The 27,079-nt window shown below is 36.0% G+C and overlaps 2 long non-coding RNA genes across 2 annotated transcripts in view; both read left to right on the top strand.

Moving 5' to 3' along the window:
• The first annotated feature begins 1,009 nt into the window (after positions 1-1,009).
• LOC124887378 overlaps positions 1,010-27,079 on the top strand; it is a 54,780-nt gene continuing 28,710 nt past the window's right edge. The window contains exons 1-3 of the long non-coding RNA XR_007044994.1: positions 1,010-1,266; positions 1,488-1,527; positions 1,621-1,664. This is a non-coding gene — a long non-coding RNA (uncharacterized LOC124887378). The remainder of the gene's footprint in view (positions 1,267-1,487; positions 1,528-1,620; positions 1,665-27,079) is intronic.
• LOC124887379 lies at positions 11,218-24,916 on the top strand. Its single transcript, XR_007044995.1, has 3 exons — positions 11,218-12,584; positions 12,784-12,857; positions 24,876-24,916. It is a non-coding gene; the product is annotated as an uncharacterized LOC124887379 (long non-coding RNA).

Below are 27,079 nucleotides of genomic sequence, written 5' to 3'. Positions count from 1 at the left end.
ATTACCCACTTGCTTCTTTATTAATAAATCTAACAAGAGCGTGAATTAAGGAACAATGGTTAATTACTTGGATGTTTCGCCACCAATATATTGTACTCCCTCAGTTTTAAAGAATGATCTACTTTCCAGTTCATTTAAAAAAGAATGACTTCTTTCCCTTTTTTGTAATAATTTAATTTCAACTTTCCACATGGCATGTTTAGGACCACAAGATTAAAAGGCATTTTGGTACATTTGACACAACTTTAGTTTAAGGCCACAAAATTCCAAAGTCTTATTTATTTTCTTAAACTTTATGTCAAGTTAAAGTAAGTTATTCTTTTTTAAACGGAGGGAGTACATTATTTTACTTTCACTAATTTTGCATGCATATACTAATTAATATCGGTGCTCTGGATTAAAGTTTGAATAGTGGGTTCAATAGTGGGTTAAGTTATACCCCGATAACGCAGAAATTGTTACATAATCATTAAATTATTTTGATTTCTTTTATGATATAGCATTTCCTAATTAATATCGGTGCTCTGGATTAAAGTTTGATTATGATATGGTAACCCTTCTAGGATCGATCTAAATATTAGATTTTTGTTTTTCGATAAAATTTGAATCCAAGTACATATTACAATCTATTTAAGACACTTTAATATCTTATTTACATATCGAAGAAACATTGAAAAGTGATTTTACGGTGAAATTGTCTAGTCATCTAAATGCTCTTTTGTCATGCACTTCACTTCACGAAAGAAGAGTAAAAAAGATATCCCCTCACAAACTATTATAACTATAAAATGGTGAAACCATTATAAAAAAGGTGGTTGGGTGGTTCATTAGAATGAAATACTTTGTAACCACAAAAAGGTGCACATTGGATGGATCACGGAAACAAGGCCATTGAATATGGACACATTATTCCCATTCGGTATTCTCTAACTAACTACACTAGAAGAGAACCATTCATTCAATTTATCCATTACCTTGATATAGTACAAGATACTGTTATAAGAATCTGGATAGATTCTTTTTTTAAGAAAAACTTAAATCGGGTTGATGCCCATTTCATAAACAAAAAACATAATAGAGTTTGGTCAGGACCAAAAGTGACCTGACTCGGATCCACAAATAGAAAATATCTAATACAACAATTTCAGACCACTAGATCAATTTGGAAAGTGCAAACTTTATCATTTGTTGCCTCTTCATCTTCTCCGACATCAAGCCATTTCTATGGTGCTCTGACCATCATCATCTTTCTCTCCATCACCTCAAGTAAGTTTTAAATCTTAATATTACCTTTTTCTCTTTTCTAGCTCGATGGATTGAGCTTCATTTGAAGCAAATACCACCATCATAACTATAGTTAAGTTTCCACTAATCTTTGACTTGAGCTAGTGTATAAGGTTATTCCTAATCATCTTACGAGAATCTTGTTAGAGCTAACATATCTGGTGTTTGATTATTTAAACCCCTCATATCTAAAAGCTCACTAGATGTAGGTTTTATACTCAAGGAAATCACTTCTAACACCAGGTATCATCAGCTCCTTAAATAATCCCCTATTTGATAAGTTTTAGCCCTACTATACTTTTTTCACTTGAGGTTAATCAATTAATTTCTATCCAGATTTGAAGAAAGATAGAAGTTCCTCTACCTTCTGCAAGTTCCAGGTTCCTTCATCTCTAAAACTTGTATGAATGTCTGAATATTAGCATATTAAATATTCATTCTTGGTTTTCTGTCTGTACACATTTTGTGTAAGCTGATCATTAACTTTCTGATAGCCTACCTGATATTAAATGTTCTATACTTTTATACGAATTACTGATGTTGTTTCTTTAAATCTCTTGCGTGATTTTTCATATATTAGGAGTTCTATTTTTGTCGAGCTTAATAATTACATGTCCTTCCCATGGCACCTGTTCTAGGTTTTTATATTGAAAATCACCTGGAAAATCAAAAGCTAAATTAGCAAAAAAATCAACTAGAGCGTTACCTCCCTGAAGGGAATGTACCGTTCTAACTGATATAGTTTCCATTATAGCTTTAATGGATGTGACCACCATTGCCACACTCCATGGAACCTCCTAAAGTAGATTGAGTATCTGCACCATTGCCCAAAAACCACTTTTTATAATAATATACTGAATTGAATTAGCTTTGCAAAACTGTAAGAATTCCCTGATGGTTATATCTTCAACTACCAAATCGGTAGTGTCTTTAATACTAGATCTTTTAGCAATAACTAATCACTATGTTAATCTCTAACACAAAAACCAAATGAACTAGGGCCTGGATTGCCCTTGGAAACACCATCAGTGTTACCCTTTAGCCATCTAGTTTTAGGGGAAACCATTTCACTAGTTTAAAATAAGATTGGTTGTTGTAGCATCAAAGCTCATCAATGATATTGTGATATTTTCAACTGTAACCTCCATTTTGAATATTATTTTCATGAACTGTAACACCTCAAATTTTTGATCTCTAAAAAATTTTAGCTATCCAGGGTACGACTTAGGTGATGAGTCGTGAAGACTCCCCATGAGTCATATGGCTCCAATCATTGTCTCACTAGTAAGTTGCCCATGGTTTTTTATCACTCCCCAAAATGATATATAATGACAAACAAGAATCATATACACTTACTTTACCAGCACTAAGTGACATACTCAAGATTATGGGACAATAACGAGCAAGATACCTAATATAAGTTATATACATACACAAGGGAGTTATATTAACAAAATTGTACAATAAAATACTACATGATGTTCATGAAGCATCTAGTCAGTTTAAAATGCTATATCATAAGTGACTAGTTGGCATAGGGACCGTCATGTCCAACTAGAGACCTGTACATATAATAAAAAATATTAGACATAGACTAGCTCTAGAGAAAGATGGAGCTCACTAAAATATTAGTTGAAAATGGCAATAAGGATTAATGTGGACATCTTCTATCCTAAGGATCTAAGCATGCATTAGTAATATTTGGTACCCTAGGAGGTAAGTACATGAACAACAAGCACATGTATAAAAGTTGATAGAATAATAGTTGTACAAGTATAGAAGCTCATATGAGTCAAATATCAAAGTGAAAAACGTATGAGCCAACAAGTAACACATAAATGATATGAACTAGTAACCTATGCACTGACCTTATTAGCATCTTATATAATATTTAGAAAAACAGTCACTACAATATTAGTCCTATAATTTGCGTAGGTGGTGTATTTATCATATAAGTCATACAAATGATCACAAGATGGAATATAGAAGGCAATCTAAGGCAAGTATAAATCATATGTTGCTCACATACTAATTGCTATGATCCCATATGTATAACTATAATCATAGTCTGTAACTAGGTAGGACCCACTTAGGGGCTCACTATGAGGGGTTGCCCGCGTTCCATATATGTCATATGTTGTCTTGAGTCAGGGAAAACCAATTCATAATGTTCTAGCTGACTCTAATTATAAATGACGCCACAAAGGCGGGATGCCTAATGGTTAGGCCCACTATAATGGTCTGGTCTTGACCTTGCGCACAAAATCATGTCAAGCGATATGCCAAGCCAAACCTCTGTACCTTGTCATCGTTAATGTTTATCAAATAATGCTTTGAAGGCCTATAATATATGAATTATGATAATGATCGTTTAGCTAACATATACAAGTGTAACTATGCTATTACTATTTACTTACACACATACACACACATATATATATATTATGTCCTAAGGGTTTTAAGTAGAGAAACTTATGATAATATGGAAGTATCAAGGAAACTCAACATAAAGAGGGAAAGATGGATACTTATAAGTGTGATAGTAGAACGAGGGAATGATATGTAAGGAAATATAAATACTATACTCTCGTATTTCATGAGAATTGTATTAATATTAATAGGAATAAGCACGTGACATAGGATGGTACCTTAGCGGCTAGGGAAGTTTTATCTTTACATACCTTATTGCTTAACTAGCTACGATAGCGTTCCGATCCTCAAACAATTAAACTCACGAAAGTATAGCTTTTATCTTTCCAACAACCAACTTTTGCTATCCAATAGGCAATTCACTAGCTACAAGGATAACATATGTGCCCATTAGTAACCCATAGGTGCATTCAATAACTTATTTTGATAATCTTTACTTATGCCCGAAATCAATCAAATTCCTTAACAAAAATCTGGAATAATTCTTTAGTTTCCAATTTATAAGTCCAACCATAAGTTTACCCAATTTCGAGGAATTCCTAATAACTCCACTTTCATCAATATTTCACATTTTCCCCATTATTCTCAAGAATCCTAAATAAGCAAACCCCTTTCAAGATTTTGTACCAAAATTCAAATTAACTATCCCTAAATGCGTATTAATACTTAAATTCAAGAAAAGGGTAGAAAATTTACCTCTTGGGATCCAATCCCAACTCTAAATTTGAAATTGATTTCTTGATGTGGAAAGAAAAGAAGGACATAAAACAACGAAAATACTAGTAATACCACTTCTTCTCATTCTGCAACTACAAGCAAGAACCCAATCAATTGCTCACTTTTTGTAATTGTTGCAAGGAGAAAGTGATGAATAAGTAGAGCAAAATACCACCTTTGTTCATTTTTTTGTTTTTTGGCAAGATTTCTAGTGAACTCTACTCTTAAATCTTTCCATTTTTACTTTACTTTTTCAACTAATACTTAAATAAATTTTCTCCCCTTTTTCTTTTTCTTTCCCTTTTTGTCACGAACTAGTACTACTATACGTAACTTTCCCAAACCAAAAATCATTTTTTTGTTTGTTCCCTTATCACTTATTTTAATACATTCTAGGAACTAAAGTGAGCCCCACTTGAAAGTACCAAGTTAAAGTTTAAAATTTTCAATACTCTTTTTACCTTACTAGTAGCAACCATATAAATTATATACACTATAGTTATAGGTATTCATTGTAATTCTTCGTAAAATACACTCACCATGTAACTCTTTATAAATTCATGGTCATACTTTCTTAAATATTAAACTTGGATTCCAAAATTTTTCAAGGCAATACAATCTCCCCTACTTAGGATTATTCATCCTCGAATGATGCTGGTGATTTACTTTTTAATCCACAACTATCAAATACACATCCATAAGATCACTTAATCAACTTTGATATCACTTGACCCCATCATAAGATTTTAAAATTTGGCTAGCTCTCTAAATATCTAAAATTTTACTAGAGTTTTCTTTGTAAATAGGCCTATCGGATACTTTTCAGCTAGCCAGAATACGCCCATATATGCTTCACACAACGTCATAACACATATAATACTTAACAGATAATATACGAGGCTCCACTCTACCTTAAGCTAAAAAAAGTACACCAGGATACTCTTAGCCTTAAATTCAATTTAAAGTCATAACAAACCATGTAACTTACCTTACATTCTGCATCCGCCCGTTGTTTCCATGTAGATCTCAAGATTCATAGGCACAAATCATATACCTAAATATATCAATTAAGAATCAGATGTCAACATAAAAAAATATTATAGAAACTAATGATCATATAAAGGGACAAGTTGTTTATAAACCTTTCTATGATTTTTGGAATAAATATGGGTATTTATCTTTCATATCCATTTATGCTTCCCAAGTGGCTTCTTTTACATTTTGGTTCCTCCAAAGTACCTTTACCGAAGATATATCTTTAGTTCTCAAATTTCTGACTTGCGGATCCAAAATAGCTACGGGGTCTTCCTTAAATCATAGGTCTCCCGCAAGCTTTATACCCTCTAAAAAAATAACGTGTGAAGGCTCTCTTAAGCATTTACGTAGCATAGTCACGTGGAAGATAGGATGTACTGCCACTAACTCTGGAGGTAATCCTAGCTCATAGGCTACCTGACCAATTTTGTGAATAACTCTATAGGGCCTAATATATCTAGGACTCAGCTTACCCTTCTTTACGAATCTCATAACGCTTTTCAAATGCGACACCTTCAAGAATACCAAATCAGCAATTTGAAACTCTACATTTCTACGTCATACATCTGCATATGATTTTTCCTACTCTAAGTATCTTTAAAGTCCAGTACACATCCTCTCAATATGTCTTCGAGTGTCTGAATAGTGCATTCATCTTAGCCATCTGTCTGTGGATAAATGTAGTACTAAGGTTCACCTGCATACCCAAGATCCTATGAAAAGATTTCCAAAACTGAGCATTAAACGGTGAACCTCTATCTTAAATAATGTACATTGGGGTCCTATGTAGGCAAACAATCTATTTTACATATAACTTGGCATAATCTTCAATCGTGTTGGTAGACTTTACAGGAAGGAAATGGGTTGACTTCGTCAATCGATCAACTATTACCCAAATGGAGTCATGTTTTTGAGAATAAAAAGGTAAGCCTACAATTAAATCCATATTAATGGAATCCTATTTCCATACCGGAATACTAAAGGTTTGAGCTAGATCACCATGATTCTGATGTTCTGCTTTCATTTTCTGACAATTAGAGCACTGTGCCACATATTCTGCTATATCTTTCTTCATCTCATTCCACCAGTAGATCTTTTTAATATCATGATACATTTTTATAGAGATAGGATGGATTGAATAATGGAAATAATATGCCTTATCCATAATCTGTTGTCGTAACCCATCTACATCTGTTATATATAATCTACCTCGATACCTCAAAGTACCATCATCCGCTAGCTCAAATACTGAGACTCGATATTGTTAAATCCCCTTTTTGTATTGGGATAATAAGGGGTTATAATACTTCATCTACTTAATTGATGCCATGAGCTATGAATCGGCTGAATTGAGTACAAAAACACTACTATCTTCAAAATCCACAAGTCAAACTCTAAGATTGGATAATTTGTGAATATCTCTAGATACTTTATACTGAAAGAGTGACAAATGTGCTAGAATACCCATTGATAGTTGACTAAGAGCATCAACTACAATGTTACCTTTGCCTGGATAATAGAGAATATTGACGTCATAGTCTTTCAAAAACTCTAGCCACTACCTCAGTCTCAGATTTAACTCATTTTATCTTGAATAGATATTAAAGACTCTTATGATCTATAACAATATCAACATGCACTCTATATAAGTAATAGTGTCATATTTTAAGCGTGAGTACCACTGCTACAAGCTCTAAGTCATGAGAGGGATAACTTTGTTCATGTTTCTTCAACTGCCAATAAACATATACTATGACTCTTCCATACTGCATTAGGACATAACCCAAACCAATGCTCAAAGTATCACAGTACACCACATATCTTCTTGTGCCCTCTAGTAAGTCTAATACTAGTGTTGTAGTCAATCTATGTTTCAATTCCTGGAAATTTCTTTCACGAGCATCTGACAACTGGTACTTAACTACTTTCTTTGTCAATTTAGTAAATAGGACAGTAATAGAGGAAATCCCTTTACGAATCTCCTATAGTAACCGGCTAGCCCCAAGAAACTACACACCTTAATAGTAGTGGTTAGTTGAGGTCAATTCTTCACAGCTTCTACCTTCTAAAATATACTCTAATGCCTTCTCTAGATACCATGTGACCAAGGAAAGATATAGAGGTAAACAAAAATTCAGACTTAAAGAACTTGACAAACAATTGATGCTCTTTGAGCCTCTGTATACTGACCTTAAATAATCTTCATGCTCAGCTTCATTACGTGAATATATCAAAATTTCAACTATAAATACAATCATGTACATATCAATAAAAATTTTGAAAATTCTATTCATCATGTCCATGAAGGCCGTTGGAGCGCTCGTTAGTCTAAACGACATGACAGGGAACTCATAGTGCCTATTTCTTATCCAAAAGGCTATCTTGGGGATATCTGCTTCATGAATCCTTAACTGATGGTAACAGGACCTCAAATAGATCTTTGAAAAGCATATAGCTCCCTACAATTGATCAAATAAATTATCTATTCGGGGAATAGGGTACTTATTCCTTATTTTTACTTTGTTCAGCTGTCTGTAATCTATACACATCTGTAACATGCCATCTTTCTTGCATACAAAAAGAGCTGGTCCATCTCAAGGTGACATAATAGGTTAAATTAAGCGTTTATCAAGTAAGTCTTTTAGCTGCTCTTACAGCTCTTTCATTTCTATAGGCATCATTTTATAAGGTGGAATTGATATTGACTGAGTATCGAGATCTAAATCAATATCAGAATCAATCTCTCTAATGGGGGTAGTCTAGGAAGTTCATCGGGAAACATATCTGAGTACTCATTTGCCACTAGTATAGATTGGAGAATTGGTGCTTGTTTTTAAGCTTTAACACCTTTTACTTGGACTAAGTGATACAAACACCCCTTCGCAATAAGCTTTTGTGCCTTAAAACAGGAAATAAACCTCACTTTGGCTTCATAGAATCACCCCTCTACTCTAAAATTGGCTCTCTTAGGAAGTGGAAATGGGCCATCTTGGATCAGTAATCAACTGTAGCATAACAGGAGAATATCCAACCTATACCCAAAATAACATATAAATCAACCAATTTAAGTTCAATCATTTTAGACAATATAGTACGACCGCATACTGTCACCACACAATCATAATAGTCCCATCTAGCTATCATAGAATCTCCTGCTGGGGTCAATACTGCAAATATTTCATGTAACAACTCTAGCTCTATTCCAAACTTCTTAGTAACAAATGGGGTAACATATGACAAGGATGATCCTAGGTCTATCAAGGCACATACATTATCTTGAAAGATACCTAAGGTACCTGTGACCACATCTGGAGATACCTATGAATCTTTTCGACCAGCTAGTGCATATATATAGTTTAATCCAACGCTCAAATTGGGGCCTCTGCCCCTACGAGATCCTCTACCTGCTGATGCCTAAGGACTATGAAAAGAAGAGGAAACTGATGATAATGAGGCTGATGCAGACCCTATAGGCTGTGATCAATCACCTCTACCTTTATCTCTGAGCTATAGACGATCACATACCAGATGGCCCTCTATACCATACCAATAACACAAAGTTAAAACACAATGACACTCCTCTCTATATGCTTGGACATACTACCTACATATAGGTCAAGGGGATAACCCTCGACTGGTGCCCCTTTGAGGTCGTAAGTATGGTGCTCTAGAAGTCTGACCCTTCCCATACCTGCACCTCAAATACTAAGCTGGAGCATTATATATAGAGCGCACAGCTGAGGGTTCTACCTAGGTGTCTCTCTATTAGTAGAAGCTCCACTGCTTCCCTAATACTGGCTGCCCATCCTAGCTTTCTTACTATGTTCCCTCTCGCTATCTACTTTATGATTACACTGATCCTCCTCTAAATACTGAGGATGAACCATGATCCTTTCTATATCCAAATCATTATTCATAGAATTAACTAAAAAAAGGTCCTTCAAGAAACCCACAAGGCCATTCACAAAGCGATGAATCCATGATGTTTGTATGCTAACCACCTCTGGAGAAAATCTGGACAACTGTGTAAACTGCAAATAGTAATCTTTGATGCTAAGATTACCCTAATTTAAAGATATAAATTCATCCACCCTTGCCTCTCTCCGCTCAAATGTCATGAAATAATTTATGAAGGCTTTTACAAAGTCTGTCCAAACTACTGAGGGAGCTTCCTGACCTCTTGAGGCAACCCATATATAATACCAATCAACAATAATATTTTTAAGTCAATAGGTGGCCAATAAAATGCATCTATATCTAATACCCGCATTACTTTACAAATTCTATAAGACTCATCAATGAATTATTGAGGGTCCTCTACAAGCTTAGGACCTGTGAATTCTGGTAGATTCATACGAAGGAAATATTTTATCTTAGATTTAGTTATCCCTCCCTAAGTATAAATAGGTACATCTATATTTTGTCTCTGGGCCTGAGCAGCCATCAATTGTGTAAGCAATTGTATCACTCCTTTGAGTTCCTAGGCAGAGGTATTTAGTGGAGGAATAGGACTACTATTGGTACCAATGGAGGTCCTGAAATCCCTGTAGGTCCTTCCATCCTGAGAATTTGAGAACCTAAAAGTATAGAACACATCAAACTTTCTTGAGTCCTATTCAAATCCACCAGTATGGGAGATTTCCTTGTAGTAGTTTCCTCTTGAGTGGTGCTAATAGTGGCTTACTGGGCTGCTTTATTCTTTTCTGTGATAGACATTATCTGTATCATAAATAAGTAGAATAGGAGATAGAAGTAACTTTCTATGACTTAGCTCTGATCCACGATTTAAATTACAAATGAAGGTGAAATTCCTAAATATCCATGTAGTCCCTTAATTATAAATGTGGCACGCAATACATTGATAAGTAAGATCCTACTAAACACATCTTCATAGATTCCTTGAGACACCTGAACCTAGGCTCTGATACTATGTTTTCCACTTCCCAAAATGATAATGATGGATTAAGAACCGTATACACTTACTTTACCTGGACTAGATGACTATGCAAGATTATGGGACAATAACGAGCAAGATACCTAAGATAAGTTATATACATACACAAGGCAGTTATATCAACAAAACTGTACAATACAATACTACATAATGTCCATGAAGCCCTTAGTAAATTTAACACGCTATATTGCAAGTTACTAGTCAGTATAGGGCCCATCATGCCCAATTAGAGACCTGTACTTATAATAAAAAATACTAAACATACATAGGCTCCCGAGAGATATAGAGCTCACTAAAATATTAACTAAAAATGGCAATAGGGCCTAACGTTGATGTCTGCTATCTTGAGGATCTGAGCCTACATTAATAAAATATGGTACCCCGAGGAGCCTACACTTACTTTACTTTTCAACTAATATTTAACTAAATTATCTCCCTATTTTTCTTTTCTTTCCCTTTTTGTTATGTATTAGTACTACTATATGTAACTTTGCAAAACCAAAAATCTTTTTTTTATTTGTTCCCTTATCACTTATTTTAATACATTCAAGGAACTAAATTGACCCCCCACTTGAAAGTAGCAAGTTAAAGTTTAAAACTTTTTAATCCTCTTTTTTCCTTACTAGTAGGAACCATATAAATTATATAAACTATACTTATATGTATGCACTATAACACTTTATAAAATACGCTCACCATGTAACTCTTTATAAATTTAGGGTCATACTTGCTTAACTATTAAAGTTGGATTCCAAATTTTGTTGAGATATTACATTTCTGCTGAGCTCATGACTTGGACCTCACGAGTTGTACGGTGAGGTCATGAGTCATAGGTTTGGACTCGTGACCAAACTAGTGTGATGGCCCAAGGTAGTTTTCTTGGTAACAACTAAAACACTACGAGTCATAGGGTCCACTCACGAGTCATAGAATGTGACTCATGACCATACCAGTAAGGATGCCTTGAGCCACTTCCCAGACTACGAGTCTAAGCAATGACTCGTACCCAGTCGTCATGTGTCGTGACATGACCCATAATGATTGATGACCATTTTTCTAGTGTTTTATTTATGGGCACTTTGGTTATTTCTCTCTTTTCCTAATTGTAACCCACGACCTAAAATACCCTAAGGGACCCTATAACTTCCCATTTATCAATCTTAAAATATGCTAAAACTCTCTCAAATCCCTAAGTCAAAAAAATCTAGGGTTTCAAAGGATTTGACATCTAGAACTCTAATGGGTGATTTCCCTCCATAATTATCAATACTTTTAGGTATGTATCTATTTCCATAAACTTATTTTGTGAATAGCATATGTTTAAAATTGTTATTTATATGATTAATTGCTGGTTTTGAAAATTGGGTTGAGGGCCTTTGAATATTATTGATGGAAGTGTTTTCCCATGGTTTTTGTGAACCAATCATATTTTGAATTGATAGTTTTTAAACTCATTGGGTGAATGGGCATGGTAAATGAGAATGGGGGTCATGGATTCTCCTAAATATATGGATTTGAAATTGAAATTAGTAATAACCTCAACCCACATTATGAAATTAACTTTGAAACATGAGTATATATATAATGTAATTATTTTTGGAACTGTCGCACTACCTAAAAGTCTAATGGAACATTAATGGTTTTAAATTGAATATTGGGGATCATGGATTCCCCCAGTTAATGGATAATTAACATTAAACCTTGGGGGTCATGGATTCCCCCACATGGATGGATGATTGGAGCTTGTTGGGTCGTGGATTCCCCCAAGTTATGATAATTGGAACATCAAGTTGATAATAGCTTGCAAGCATAGTTGGTATGATGATACCACTAGGTTATCCTTAATGGATGATTATTATTTCAATGAATAAGAATGTGTAAATATTTTAATTGGGCTTAAAGAGGGTGGTTTAGCTAAGCCATAAAAGTGGAGGTCCCGAGGAACTAATACTAGGAACTCATATTTTCCAATATAAGGGTTGGTCTTGATGATCATGTGCTTGTGTCACACATTATATATTTGTATCTTGGATTGGTGAAGGGTCTTGGGTTCCCCGACCTTCCTTCATTTGGCAAACATGCATAGGGACCATTTTAGCAGGGTAAGAGATGGACCCATATAGCCCGTTAGAGTTTAGATGACGATTTAAGCAATACAGTCCAGGTTAATGTTTAACTCTCATGCTAAGTCTTGTTCCCTGTCCTAGGATATTATATACATATATACATATATATATATATATGAATGTGTGCATATAATTTTGGCATGATTGATCATGGCATTATTTTGTCTCTTTCCTTAGATAAATGCTATCACTCACCCTACTAACCATCCTCGTATGACTTATTTCCACATGATGTAGGATCCAAAGACACTTTTATTTTCTTATGCAGTGGTATATGATTTCTAGATTGTCCGAGATCCATCTTTAAAGTGGTGAGATTCCATTCTCTAGAAGGCCCTCATTTTATGGTTTTGTCTTTATTCATGTCTTAGACTATTTTGGTTGGTTTTTGGCTATAGTCAGGGGCATGTCTCGACTTTGGCTAATATTTGGTTTCTTAGAGAATCTTGTGGATAGGATATAGGTGGATTTGGTATTATGGATTCTTAGATCCTGTTCAGTTGATTTATCCATCTTATTATATGTTTAGAACTGAGCTCTATCTTGTTATATGGTCAGAATTCATCTGTTGCTAGTTGTTTTATATTTTAGTTGGCTAGGTTAATGGGGGTGGTCTTCGGTCCTTGGCAAACTTGAGATACTTATCATGATTAGGCCCTGGTTTGGGTCGTGATAAGCTTGGTATCAGAGTCTAGGTTTAGGATCATTAGGTGTCCATAAAGTCATGTCAAGTAGAGTCTCTTTTATGGGTATGTAGCAGTCCATACTTATAAGGGAGAGGCTATAAGGCATTTTAGAATATTTCTCTTTCTTGTGTTCTATTTTGGGCTATAAAGTCTAGGGCATTGAAATCTCCTCTAATTCCATTTGTTCATATTTTAAATCATGCCTTCCTGAAGATCTGATGCTCCTTGAAACTCATATGGACCACTTGAGGACAATGTGGATGTAACTTATTCTATTTATGGAGTCTAGACCCGATCAAGGGTCCTTTCTTCTGACTTCCCACGTGGAGTTCCACAGGTTTCTACTAGTCCTCCTCGGGCTTCTTAGGATGATAATGTTCATGCCCCACCACCCCAAGAAGATATTTCTAATGCTAAGTTTAGTCAATCTATTTATTTGATAACCTAATTGGTTTTGTTGCTCCATCTTCTTAGGTCACTAGAGTTGGCAAGTTTATGAGATTAAAGTCTCCAACCTTTACTGGCTCTAAGGTTGACAAAGATCCTTAAAGTTTTGTGGATAAAATGGAAAAGATATTTAGGGTGACGCATACCACTAACTTAGAAGGTATGGAATTTGCTGCATATCAATTAAAAGTTGTGGTATATTAGTGGTATGAGGATTGGGAGCTGTTGAGAGGGGATGATGCTAATCTAGTTGAGTGGGGTAAGTTTTTGAGTGCCTTTCTTAATCGTTTATTACCTCAGGAGTTAAAAGAGGCTAAAGATAAGGAGTTTGTAAATATGAACTAGGGAAGGATGACTGTAAAGTAGTATGAATTGAAATTCCACCAGCTATCTCATTATGCCTTAGAGATTGTGTCTAGTATGAGGGTGAGAATGAGTAAGTTTGATTTGGGTTTATCTTAGGATTTGGTACTAGAGTGTAAGTTAGTGATGTTGAATAATGACATGGATATTTGTAGAATGGTGGTGTATATATAATAGGTTAAAGATGAAAATAATAAACAAATAAAAATATAAAAAAGGCAGAATATGAAGTTTAGATATTCAAAGTAGGGTGGAGGCCAGTAGAATAGCGTTAAAGATGGTAAGCACTAGGGAAAGAAGAGGAAATAGGGAAACTATGGTTCATATTATCATTTGGTGATCGTCACTTTCAGACTCATAGTGGGTTTAAGGCATGAGCTGCCCAGTCTCAGGTTAGTGAAGTCCAGCCAACCCAATCTTATCCTCCTTATCATTTTTATGGACAGCTTCATCATGGTCAGTGTGATGAGTAGAGGAATAAGTGCTATAATTGGGGTCAGTTGGGCATCTATAGCGATACTATCAAGCTAAGGTTTTTTTATGGAGCTAATAAGGTTTCGATTTCTACTTCATTAGCTTTTGCACCAAAGAGTGCTACCTCTATTATCGATACTGGTTAGAACCGTCTTTATGCTCTTGCCACCTGTCAAGAATTCAAGGAATTTTTTGATATTATTATTATTGGTACATTAAAACTTTTCTCTTGAGATGTATACTGTCTTCTTGACCCAAGGTCCACCTTTTCTTATCTGACCCTTATATGGTTGTTCATTTTGGTTTTGGTCTTGAGAGTATCTCCAATCCCTTCTTTGTGTCTACCCCAGTAGGTGATTCTTATGGCTATGAAGGTTTATAGAGGTTGTGTGGTATTTATCTATGGTAGGGAGATATTGTTGGATCTGATAAAACTGGATATAGTAGAATTTAATATGATATTGGGGATGGATTAGCTCCATTTGTGTTACGCTTATCTAGATTATCGAACCCATAAGGTCAATTTCTAATTCCCAAATAAACCCTTGATTGAGTGGGAAAGGAGTTCTATAGTACCTAAGGAAAGATTTATTTCTTATCTTAGAGCTCAAAAGTTGATTTCCAAGGGGTGTCTATATCATCTAATTTAGGTTAAGGATTTTGGTTCTGAAAGTCCTTCCTTGCAATCTGCCCCGGTGGATAACAAATTTCCTAAAGTGTTTCCTGATGACCTTTCTAGTATTTCTCCTGATTAGGAAATAGACTTTGGGATTGATTTTTTACAGGATACCTATCCTATCTATATCCCTCTATATAGACTGGCTCCAGCTGAGTTGAAAGAACTTAAAGAGTAATTAAAGAATCTTCTTAATAAGGGTTCACCTATCCTAGTGTATCTCTATGGGGTGCTCCTATGCTTTTTGTGCTTAACAAGGATAGGTCTTTTCAGATATGCATAGACTATCAGTAGCTGAATAAGGTAAAAGTGAAGAATAAGTATCCTCTTTCTAGGATTGATGATCTCTTTGACTAGCTTTAGGATGCTAGATGTTTCTCTAAGATTGATCTTCAGATTAGGGAGGCAGATATCCCTAAGAATACTTTTCAAAATTGATATGGTCATTATGAGTTTCTTCTTATGTCTTTTGAGTTGACAATTTTTGGATTGTTCATGATAGTATTTATTGATGACATCTTAGTGTATTATAAGGGTGAGGGGGATCATGCCAATAACCTCAAAGTAATATTGTAGACTCTTAATGATCAGTGATTGTATACCAAGTTTTTGAAGTATGAGTTCTGGTTGAATGTTATGACCTTTTTGGTCATGTTGTTTTGAGTGACGGGATCATTATAGATGCACAGAAAGTTGAGAAGGCTAAGAAATGATCTAGACCTATGATAAAACTGACATTCAGAGCTTCTTAGGTCTGGCTGGGTATTATAGGATATTTGTGGAGAGCTTCTCTTCTATTGTTGTTCTATTGACTAAGTTGACTCAGAAAAAGATGAAGTTTCTATGGTCCGATGCTTGTTAAGGTAGTTTGAGAAGTTGAAGAATAAGTTGACTTCCACACCAGTTTTGACCTTGCCCAAGGGAACTGATGGTTTGGTTGTTTATTGTGATAAATCTCGTGAGGGACTAGATTGTGTCTTAATACAACATGGTAAGGTTGTGGCTTATACTTCTAGGCAGCTGAAGTCCATGAAAGGAATTATTCGACTCATGATTTGAAGTTGGCGATTATGGTATGTTCTTTGAATATTTGGTGTCATTATCTATATAGGGTGTATGTTGATATATATTCAGACCATAAGAGCTTGCAGTATGTGTTCATCCAGAAGGAGTAGAATCTCATGCAAAGGAGATGGCTTGAGTTGCTTAAGGACAATGATATGAGTCTTTATTACTACCCAGGTAAAGCTAATATGGTTATTGATGCTCTTAGCAGGTTGTCTATGGGTAGCTTTTCTCATGTGGATGAGGAGAAGCTAGGATTGATAAAGGATATTTATAATAATCTTAAATTTCGTCTTTTAGATTATGAGGATAGAGGTGTGATTGTTCAAGAGGTGGTGAAGTCATTTCTTGGTGTTGAAGTGAAGGAGAAATAGGTTTTGGATCCTACCTTGATGCAGATTAAGAATGATATGGGCTAGCAGAAGGTTATGGATTTTGAGATTGGTGGTGATAGTATCCTGAGGTACAAAAGTAGATTGTGTGTTTCAAATGTTGATAGGCTGCGAGAAAGAATTTTAGTTGAGGCTCATGAGTCAAGATATACAGTCATCCTTGTTTGATGAATATGTATCATAATTTAAAGGAGATTTATTGGTGGAACAACATGAAAAGAGATGTAACCAATTTTGTAGCTAAGTCATGGTCTGTCAGTAAGTTAGGGTTGAGCACTTGAGGACCGGTAGTATGTCTTAAGAGGTTGAGTTGACCATATGGAAGTGGGAGTTAATTAATATGTATTTCATTACTGGTTTTCTACGATCTCAGAATTAACATGATTTGATTTGTGTCATCATGGATGGATGACTAAGTCTGGTCACTTTTTGCCTATGGGAACTACTTACTCTGGAGAGAATTATGTTAAATTGTTTATTCAGGATATCATCAAGTTGCATGGTGCTCTATTTTCAATCATTTTTATCGAGGAATATAATTATCTTCTTAATTTTAGGATTCATTTCAGAAAGGCTTGGGCATACGGGTGAACCTTAGCACCATATTCTACCCTCAAATGGATGGACAAGCAGAGAGGACCATTTAGACTTTAAAGGATATACTAAGGGCCTGTATGATTGATTTTGGAGGTAGTTGGGTGGATCATTGCCTCTGATTAAGTTTACATACAATAACAGTTATCACTCTAGTATTGGGATGGCTTCATTTAAGACTCTTTATGGTAGGAGGTGTAGATCTCCTATTTGGTGGTTTGACATTAGTGAAACTAGATTCTTTGGTCTGTTCTTGGATCACCAAGCTATGAAGAAGGTGAAGGTGGTCAGGAATAGGCTTAAGATTGCTCAGAGTCATAAATATACCTCTATAGATATGAGACGAAGAAAGTTAAGGTTTAATGTTGGTGATTGGGCATTTATAAAGGTATTTCCTATGAAGGGAGTGATGATATTTGGAAGAAAGAGAAAGCTCAGTCCCCATTATATGGGTCCGTACTTGATTTTGAGAAGAGTGGGCAACGTCGCTTATGAATTGGATTTGGGCTCTATTCACCCAGTTTTTATATGTCAATATGGAGGAAGTGCGTGGGTGATGCCTCTTTGGTGGTACCTATTTAGAATATTGGTATTTTGAATTCCTTGTCCTATGAGGAAGTTCCTGTTGAGATTTTGGATAGGAAAGTCTGTCATTAAAGGACTAAAGATGTATCTTTGGTGAAGGTTCTTTGGAGGAACCATAAGGTGGGAGAAACTGAAACCATAAAGCCTGTGGGTAGTTTAGGACAGCAAAGCTACACAGCCCAGGTAAAGGTTTTAAAGGCATGTTAAATTTGATCCCTTTTCCCAGCATGGTTATATATATATATGTATGGTTGTATAAATTATGGATGGTTTTACTTGGTTTTATAAATGGCATTATTTTATCCTTATCCTGAGATCATACTAGTGGTCACTCGCTAACCCCGTCTAGTGACGACTATATACCCATATTATGCAGGAACCAGCTGTTTTACTCCTCCTACATAGTGATTAATTTGGAGACAGAATTTGGACTGAAGTAGTGAGCTTCCATCCTTTTGGAAGGCTCCATTTTATGTTATGGATACTTTTAGACATTTTGACTTTATTTTGGATATTGGTTTTAGCTATGGTTGAGGCATGTCCCAACCAAATTTTGTTACTCTTTTGGATAGAGGCTTTATGGTGCTTTTATGGGTTGGTATGGTTGGGATCGATATTAGTTTCGGCCTTGGCATTGGAATAAGCTGAAGGGCTTACTCATTGGACGATATTGTTGGTTGTTCCATCTTATTACATTTTGGGATTAATTATATTATGTTTTGAAAAGTCTTTAGTTATGGCCTAGTTTGTGGCCTTATTTGGTGTGGTTTTATATGGTTGGATTATTGGTATAAGATAGTTGGACTCACTTGGGTTGGTCATGGTTATGATCTATTCCTAGGGTCTTTGTGTGAGCAGTTACACTATTATGTTTTATGCTCAAAATTCAGCCAACTCAGAGCAGGCAGCTGGAGGTTGTGTTGGGAAATATGGATGGTCTCTGATCCTGGTTGGACTTGGGATTCCAATTATAATATGGAACTAGGGTGGGTTGTGTCAATGCATTTGGTGGTCGAGTTAGGTAATGGGGGCAGTTCCTAGTCCTGGTTGGTGTTGGGATTGCCCATTACGATAAGGCCCTGGTTTGGGTCATGTTAACTTGGTATTAGAGCTTTAGGTTTTAGTATCATAGGGTGTATATAAAGTCGTGTCCAGTAGAGTCTTTCTTATGGGTATGTCATCCACCATACTTTTAATCAGAAGGCTATGAGGTATTCAGGAATGTTTCACTTTCTTGGTTATTCTACTTACGGGCTATAGAGTCTAAGGTTTTGACCTCTTCTTTGAATGTTCTTTGGTTTACTCTTGGATCATGTCTTTTCAATGATCTAAAGTCTGTGGAAACTCACCTGTCCCACTTGAGGAAAACATGGATGGACCTAGTATAACTCATTGGGTACAGACCTTATTAAGGGTCACAACTTTTGTTTTTTCCTGTAGAGTCCCATCGGTCTCCACTAATCCTATTCGGAAGATATAACTTATTTTAGTGATCTCAAAGAAAGGTTACCAATGTCGAGTTCTTGCATTCTGTTAATTAATTAACCAAGATATTGGTATGGGGAGGAATAAGGTGAGATTGGAAATAAGCAAGGTAAGGAGTTACCATTTCTTGTATAAATGATAGTGTCTCACAAGGGTTGTCATTTGGGCAAATGGGATATCGGTTGCTACTTTTCTAGCTTTTACAATAAGGAGTGCTACCTTGGGTTTTGGTATTGGTCGGGTTTGTCTCAATGTTCTTACTATTCATCGAGAGTTCGAGGCATCTTTGATGCCAACACATGTATGTCAAGAACTCCTTTCTTTGTGGTGTTTATGGTTTACTTGGTTTGGGGTCCTCTATCTTTTGTGGCCATATCTATGGTTGTGTATTCTGTATGTGGTCCCAAGGTTATTTTGGACTCTTTTCTTTTCTCATTTTTTCCCTCGATAGATGACTCTTCAGTTGCCAATAGAGTTTATGGGGGTGTATGGTACCTGTTGGTAGTAAAGTGGTCTTGGTGGATTTTTGTGACTTGAATATGGTGGATTTTGATGTCATTAGGGGGAATGGATTAGTTACACTCGTGCTATGTGTCATTGGGCTGTTGGATCCATATAAAGATTATCTTTATGCTTTATGGTAAGTCGATTATAGGATGGGAGGATGTTTTATTCCCTAGCTATTAAGGGAAACGGTTATATTATATCTAAGAACTCGAAGGTTGGTTTCAAAAGGGACGTCTTTATTATTTAGCTCAGGTTAAAGATTTTAACTCAGAAGGTGTTTCTTTGCATTTGATTTCGGTGGTGATTGAATTTCCTGGGGTCCTTTCTGGCGACTTTCATGGTGTCTTTCTAATGGGAAGGTTGGTTTGGGGTTGGTCTTGTTTCAAATATTTTTCCAAATTTCTATTCCTTCTTTATAGAATGGTTTTGGTGGAGTTAAAAGATCTTCGGAGAAATTAAGGGATCTCTTAGATGAAGGTCTCATTATTCTTAATGTTCCCCTGTGGAGTGTTTTGTTCTTTCATGCATAAGGGGAATAGTTTTCCCTGGAAATAAATAGGTTGTCAGTGGATGACTAAGGAATTTAGAGTGTCCTCCTTGTGGGGTGGACCATGCTTATGTATTTTCTGTATGGGTACTTTTACTGGTAGTACATAGTGGTTGGTAAATCCTAGGCTTGAATCAAAATGCTTGATTTTGATAAAAGAGAGTATGATATGCTCGGAAATAGTAATGCGAGAGTTGTAGAGGTAAACCGGTAGGTTGATGAGGTTGATGATTTGGGAAATACAATAGTGGGAAAGGTTGTAACCTCTAGGTGGAAGGTTTAGGGTAAACAGATGGATATGAATGTGGGTCAAGTCATTAGATAGGTTAGATCATAGAGCTTGCATGTATCCTTGTCCCTATACTTGTACTATATTGTTGGCATGAAATTTATTATTAAATTCATAGTTTTGAAGTTGGGTTTTAGAAAAATTGAAGGCTTTGACATGATTACTCACTTTAATTGATTTTTAATGGATTATGATGCTTTATTCATGCTTTATTAAATGCTTTTGAACATTATGGGATGCATGAGATGTTAAATGGATTTTGGGGTACTATGGATTCCCCAATTATGTGGTTTTGGTCTTGAAAATTATATGCCCTTAAAATGTTTGTGAGATTTCCATTGAATATAATTTTGTCATGTGGTTTGACTATTCTTAAATCTTTGCATTGCATAAATGATTAAAGTAACATAAATTGGTTTTGGTTGGATTCAAATGATTTTGAAATGGGCCTTGGTTGCAATGGTTTGATTTTAAATGGTTTTGGTTTAATTGGAAACCTTGGAGTCAATTTGGTCTCATTGTTTTTGCATGTCTATATTGGGCTCTAGGTAGCACTGGGATGAATAAGGTTTTGGGTATAGCAGAACCAAGCGTCCCTGGTATACATCTTCGGTGACTCCTATTAGAGCGGAGTATTGTGCTTGTAGGAGTAATGGGGAGGAGATTGGTGGTTAATCTAGAATTCTCTTTTAGCGTTGGACTTCAAGGGAAGGGCTGGTTGTATATTCTAGTTATACTTTTCTCTCTCGGTTAAGAGATTACTCTACTAGTATTGCATGCATTCTTATAGTATTTATGCCTAAGGTTCGTATTTGGTATTCGCCTTGTTCCCTAAATATGAATTTTGACTTACATTGCATTAATTATGGTATAGGTAGTTGCATTTTTTTCGGTGTCTGTGTCTAAGGACTCCTTTTTAGTGGTATGGTTTGGATGGTATGATTCTCCATTATGGTCCAGATGGTTGTTGTGAAGTACTTCGTGCCAATAGTGATGTGTCTTATTTTGGGGGTCTTTGTATTGCCTTGGGAGGCATGGATGATTCTTGTACTTTGATTCCTTAATGATTCTTCTTAGGTTAGGATGGTAATGGCATTGGAGGTGTGCCGATGTTGTGAAATAGGGAATGTAGAAGTCCCTAAGTGGGGAAGAGTATGGGAGGCTGCTAGAATTAAGGCTTCAGAAAGTAAGGTAAGGTTGTTGTCATGAGAAATAGTTAGAAAAGGAATTGGTGGTGAAAATCCTTGTGGAGACAATAGAGGGTGCTAGATCTTTTGGTGGATAAATCATACCGCGGGTATATAAGTGGTAGGCTTGAATGTGTGGTTGGTAGATATACCGATAAATTGTGTTTGGTACTAAAGAGGTTTGGTAAGGCATAGTCTTATACATTGTCTTCATGGAATAGTAGTTGTATCGCTTTTATAGATTGGGTGTTTTGGTTACAATGGTTAGATATGGTTTGTTCGTGTCCTTTACTCATGGTTTCCATAGTATAATAGTGATAAAAGCGGGGTAGTATTTTCGGATAGAAGTAAGGAGCTGAACCCGGTGTCCTAAGTTAACTCCTTTTTAGATTTGGATAGCCTTAAACATAAAAGTGGTGGTTTATATCTAGACTCAAACTTTTGTAGTGGTGTGTCCTGGTAAATTCTAAGTTAAATTAGACTTTCCCTTGCATGAGTCCATTCAGCCGGTACTCCATGAGTTTTCATTGGGATAAGGTGTGGATAGTCCTTGGTTAGTTGGTTCCTTTGGGTGGTATTGGTATCTCGGGTTCTTTATTCTTTTCGAGAGCTCCCGATGAGGATCTTGGATTGGTAAGTTCGTCGATCGCGAACAAATAAGGTATGGCTTTGCTAAAGGTTCCATGGTGGAACTAAAGGTCTAAGAAAGTTATTTGGGATGCGGAGGAGGACATGGGGTCCAAGTATCCGCGTTGGTTCTTTATTATAGAAACTCGTGCAGAGGGTATATTTTCTTTATAATATCTTGGTTTCTAACTTAGTTAAAGGTGAGGAATGGTCCATCTTACATCTTTGTTTTCTAAGTTAGTTAGAGGTCGAAATGAAGGTGTTGGGGTGTAGATCATTCTTGGGGAATATGATGACCTTCTCATCTCTGTCTATGTTCTTGTCCTCTATTTTGGTCGGAGGAAAAGTTTGTTGGGTGTTATTACCCTTATCCATCATTCAAGGATGAATTATCCTAGTGAGGGAGACTGAAACACCCCAAGTCTTGGACCCTTGCAAAATTTCTCAAGTTTTTGACCTTTTTGACTTGATATGACTCAAGGGTACCAATCATACCCTTGTATACGACTCGTAGGCTGTCTTGAGGTTTCACTCGTACCCCAGGCAATATGGCTGTTTTAGATACTACCCAAGATATGACTCACTAGGGTACGAATTGTATAGGAGCAGACGAGTAGTGTAGTGCAAGTCGTATGGTGCATGATCATCTTGGTCTTGTGGAGTCTTCCCTAGATTCGGTTGGTGGGTATGATTGGGGGTGTCACTCGCACCCTTAAGGTACGACTAGAGAAGTATGAGTCATATAGAAACGTAACACCCCGCATTTCGGGCTAAATAAAAACCATGATTTTGGTGCATTGATAATCCCAAAGCCAAAAATCCTATTCCAATATGGCATGTTAATTAATTGCATAGTATGTGAATCCATTCAAGCTTGAATTTAGACAATAAAGGCCCTTCAACTCAAGGACGAGTTGAAACTATTTCAATCGACTAAGTTTTAGTGGACGTTGTAAAGTGTGTCATCTTCTATCGACCATAACTCTCTATATATGTCAAATTAGAGAGCCTACTATGTGTCAAATGATAGGTCTTCGAGATAGCTTTCCAACGATACCAATATTGCTAAAATCTGACACCCGAGCAAGAAGTTATGGCCTTTCAAAGTAGTAGGCAGCGCCTATGTAAACATAGGCGATAGCATAGGAACCGCCTATGTAAAACATAGGCGATAGCATAGGCACCGCCTATATAAACATAGGCAATAGCATAGGCACCGCCTATGCAAGGTTTCAGGTGACTTAAACAATCCTTTTTTGGGGCAAAATGGTCTTTTTCCACCCTTATTTAGCCATAAACATGAAATTCAGTTCCCAAAGACCCCAAAATACACCTTCATTCATTCAAATTATTCAAGAACTCTCTCTAAGATTTCAAAATAAAAAATCCAAAAAGTTCAAGATTCAACCATGGGTTTTCAAAACAAATTGAAGATTTGGAATCTTCGCAACGTAGGCTTCAAGAAGCACCGCATATAGAGGTACGTGGGGTTATCCAAAAATCTCATGGGTGTAGTTTTTATGAACATGCATGCTTTTAAATAGGGGTTTTCAATCAAATGTTAATATCTTGCTTTCAATACGATTTCTATGTCATGGGAATTGTTTGCCTATATACTTCAATGGTTGAAACCATACATATGTGATTTGAGATTTTCCATGGAATTTTGATAAATATGAATGATAAATTGTTTTCAAATTCCCATGAAAATGTTTCAATACTCCATATTAAATTATGATCAACAAAAGAGAGCATGAATTTGAAATAAATATTGTTTACCACTTGTAAATGATGAAGCACCTTGGTTTTTACATAATTATGCATATATGGATGTGATATTTATGACTTGCAAGTTGGGTATGACGATTTCCTTCAGAATATGATATGTGATTGAATAAGATGAAATTTGAATGCATTGATTTTACATAAGAAAGGTGGATGCCCAAAGATGGCGTTTGAGACACAAGGGCTCATCGCTGGAAAAACGTGTTTGCCGTCATGGAATATTGGTACCAGGCTAAGTGATCTTGTGTACTTGACTTTATTTCATTCCCAAAATAGGACTATAGGTAGGAGCCCGGGCTAAGTGATCTTGGGCACTACCATTGGGTCGAGACACCATACTATGTGATCTTGTGTGTCTCTTCCTCACTTATTCTCTAATCTCAGCGGCAATCGAGGTTTGACAGTTGGTGTAAATTATGTAGGGTATTCCACCTACCTTAGTTGCATTTCATTATTATTGAGAAAAACTATTGCATTACACCCATGTGCTTTCAAATTATTTGATACGAAATGTCTTTAAAATGGCTCTCAACTATATTTTGTAAAAATATTATGTTTTGTTTTGATATCTCTGCTGCCAGTACTTTTGTGATGACCCCCTCCCCTCTCCAACCTAACAGGTTCAGAGGCCCAGTCTAGGGGTCAAGAGAATCAGTAGATCATTTAGAAAAAGTTGCAGAGACAAGTGGTGAGCCTTCTATGTTTTGGAAGGTCTTATGTCCTGCAGTCCTTTTATCTTATATTCAGTTTTGGGGGTCTACTGGGGGCCTTGTCCCAGTTTTCAGATAGACATTATTTCAGTCATGTAGTAGAGATTTCGCAGACGGTTTTAGAGATGTTGATTTAGATTGTGGGACACTATTCCCCATTTTTTTTCATATGATTCTTGACCATGTTTCTGTTATATTGTGTTTCTTCCGCATTACTTTGATCATATGAACTAGGTGCATGATTACCAGACAGATAAGGGTGTTTCGGGCCTCCATGGTTTGAAATGCTCATCACGGCCAGGCCCTGGTTTGGGTCATGACAAACTTGGTATCAAAGCACGGTTCATGGTCCCAGGGTGTCTGCGAAATCACATCGAGTAGGATGCTACAAGATATTTAGGAATGTCTCTCTTTCTTCATGTTCTAGTTCGTGTAACAGAGTCCAAATGTTCCTCCTTCATACTCTAATTTGTGCTATGGTGACGTCCATAAGAAAGTAAAATCATCCAAAATTCTTTCCTTACTCGGATGTTCTCAGACCCGTCATGTTACTGGGGTGATTCAAGTGCAGAAGTTTAGAGTCTAAATGGTATTGTCCCTTTGGATCGTGTCATATAAGATCTTAAAATTGTGCAAGGACTTGAGAAGAGTCCGTTATTACTTCAGAGTGTATGGGCGCTAGTGTGAACCTTGATCTTGACAAAATCGTGCTTTTCAGCCTTCTATATTGAGTATATTCCGCCCTTTTCAGAAATTTATGTTACAAATGTCATGCTTAAGGGGAAAGATGTGTAGTAGGAGTATTGGAATTGTATTTCCACCCAAATAGTAGTATAAGTTAAAGTGTCAGTGTCATGACCTGTTGGTAGCTAGTAACGTGTGTGTATAATGTATCATAATCTGTGGGGGAAATATTTGACTCAGATTTTTATCTATACAAAGTAAGATGTGTATTCTCAAATTATGGAATATTGTGTGACAAGTTTCTATCTCTTGAAAATATTTTATCATTGTGTTGATGAAACTAAAAAGTCTAGTGAAGCCGTGTGGGGCTCTTTCGATTCACTAGCATAGTTGACTTGTCATTCATCCCATTTTATTATTCAAAATACAAAACCAAAGTCTAGTGAAGTCGTGTGAGGCCTATTTCGATTCACTAGCAATTTGTCGTTCAACGTGTTGTTCTTGTGTTGGTTTAATATATGTATGGCTAAATCTGTTTGCATGATATTGAGTTGGTGAAGAGGCAATTCGTCCTTGTGAGTTAGTTTAGTATAAGGTAGAGAAGGAGTTGTTATTCAGGGTGATTTGTTGGTTTCTTAAACGTGAAAATGGCTATATTAGCGAGTAAGTTATGATTATAGACTCATGGTTGTTTGAGGAATTTGAAGGCAGTCTAAACGTATGATTGAGTGAGTAAGTATGAGGTGAGAAATCCGTATAAGTAGAAAAAATTATATGGGGTTATAATATAAGACTAAGATTGATCATGTCTATTATGTGACCTTACCCCCTTGACCCTCTTTTCATTGGTAGTTGTAAATTAGTGCTACTTGTGAGAAGGTATGTAGTAGATTTTTGAGATATTTGGGTAGAATGTCCCAATTTGATGGATTAGTATATTTATATTATGTTGCATTCTTCATTGGTGGTAGATGATTGATACTAAACTATAGGCTTGAATTTAAATGGTGTGGTGGTAAATAGTGGCAAGAGTTTGATGATGCATGTTATGAGGGATTAAATTAGTAGGCTTGAGATGCTGAAATAGTACATGCTAACGGATTATGATAAGGAAAATCGTTAGGTCATGATCGATTATTGTGGTTATGAAATTCTAGTGTACTAGTGTTTCGTGATGTTTATTTATAGTTTCCAAGTGAAAATTTTGTGTAAGGTTGGGTTGTAAATCATGCATAGCACTAGACATTAAGTTTGAACAGTTGAAGTTCATAAAGGTGGATGTGATGATTTCTTGATCAATGATGTTAGTTATATGAAAGTGATCTAATAGGCTTGAACGGTGTATGAAATGCCTTAAGTTTAAATTGATTCGTAATGAGGTATAATATTATAGGTATGGTGTAGAAGTATGCCAAGGTGATATGAGGTTG

The sequence above is a fragment of the Capsicum annuum genome, chromosome 9 (assembly GCF_002878395.1).
Source record: "Capsicum annuum cultivar UCD-10X-F1 chromosome 9, UCD10Xv1.1, whole genome shotgun sequence".
NCBI lineage: Eukaryota > Viridiplantae > Streptophyta > Magnoliopsida > Solanales > Solanaceae > Capsicum > Capsicum annuum.
This window is presented reverse-complemented; position numbering and strand designations above follow the sequence as displayed.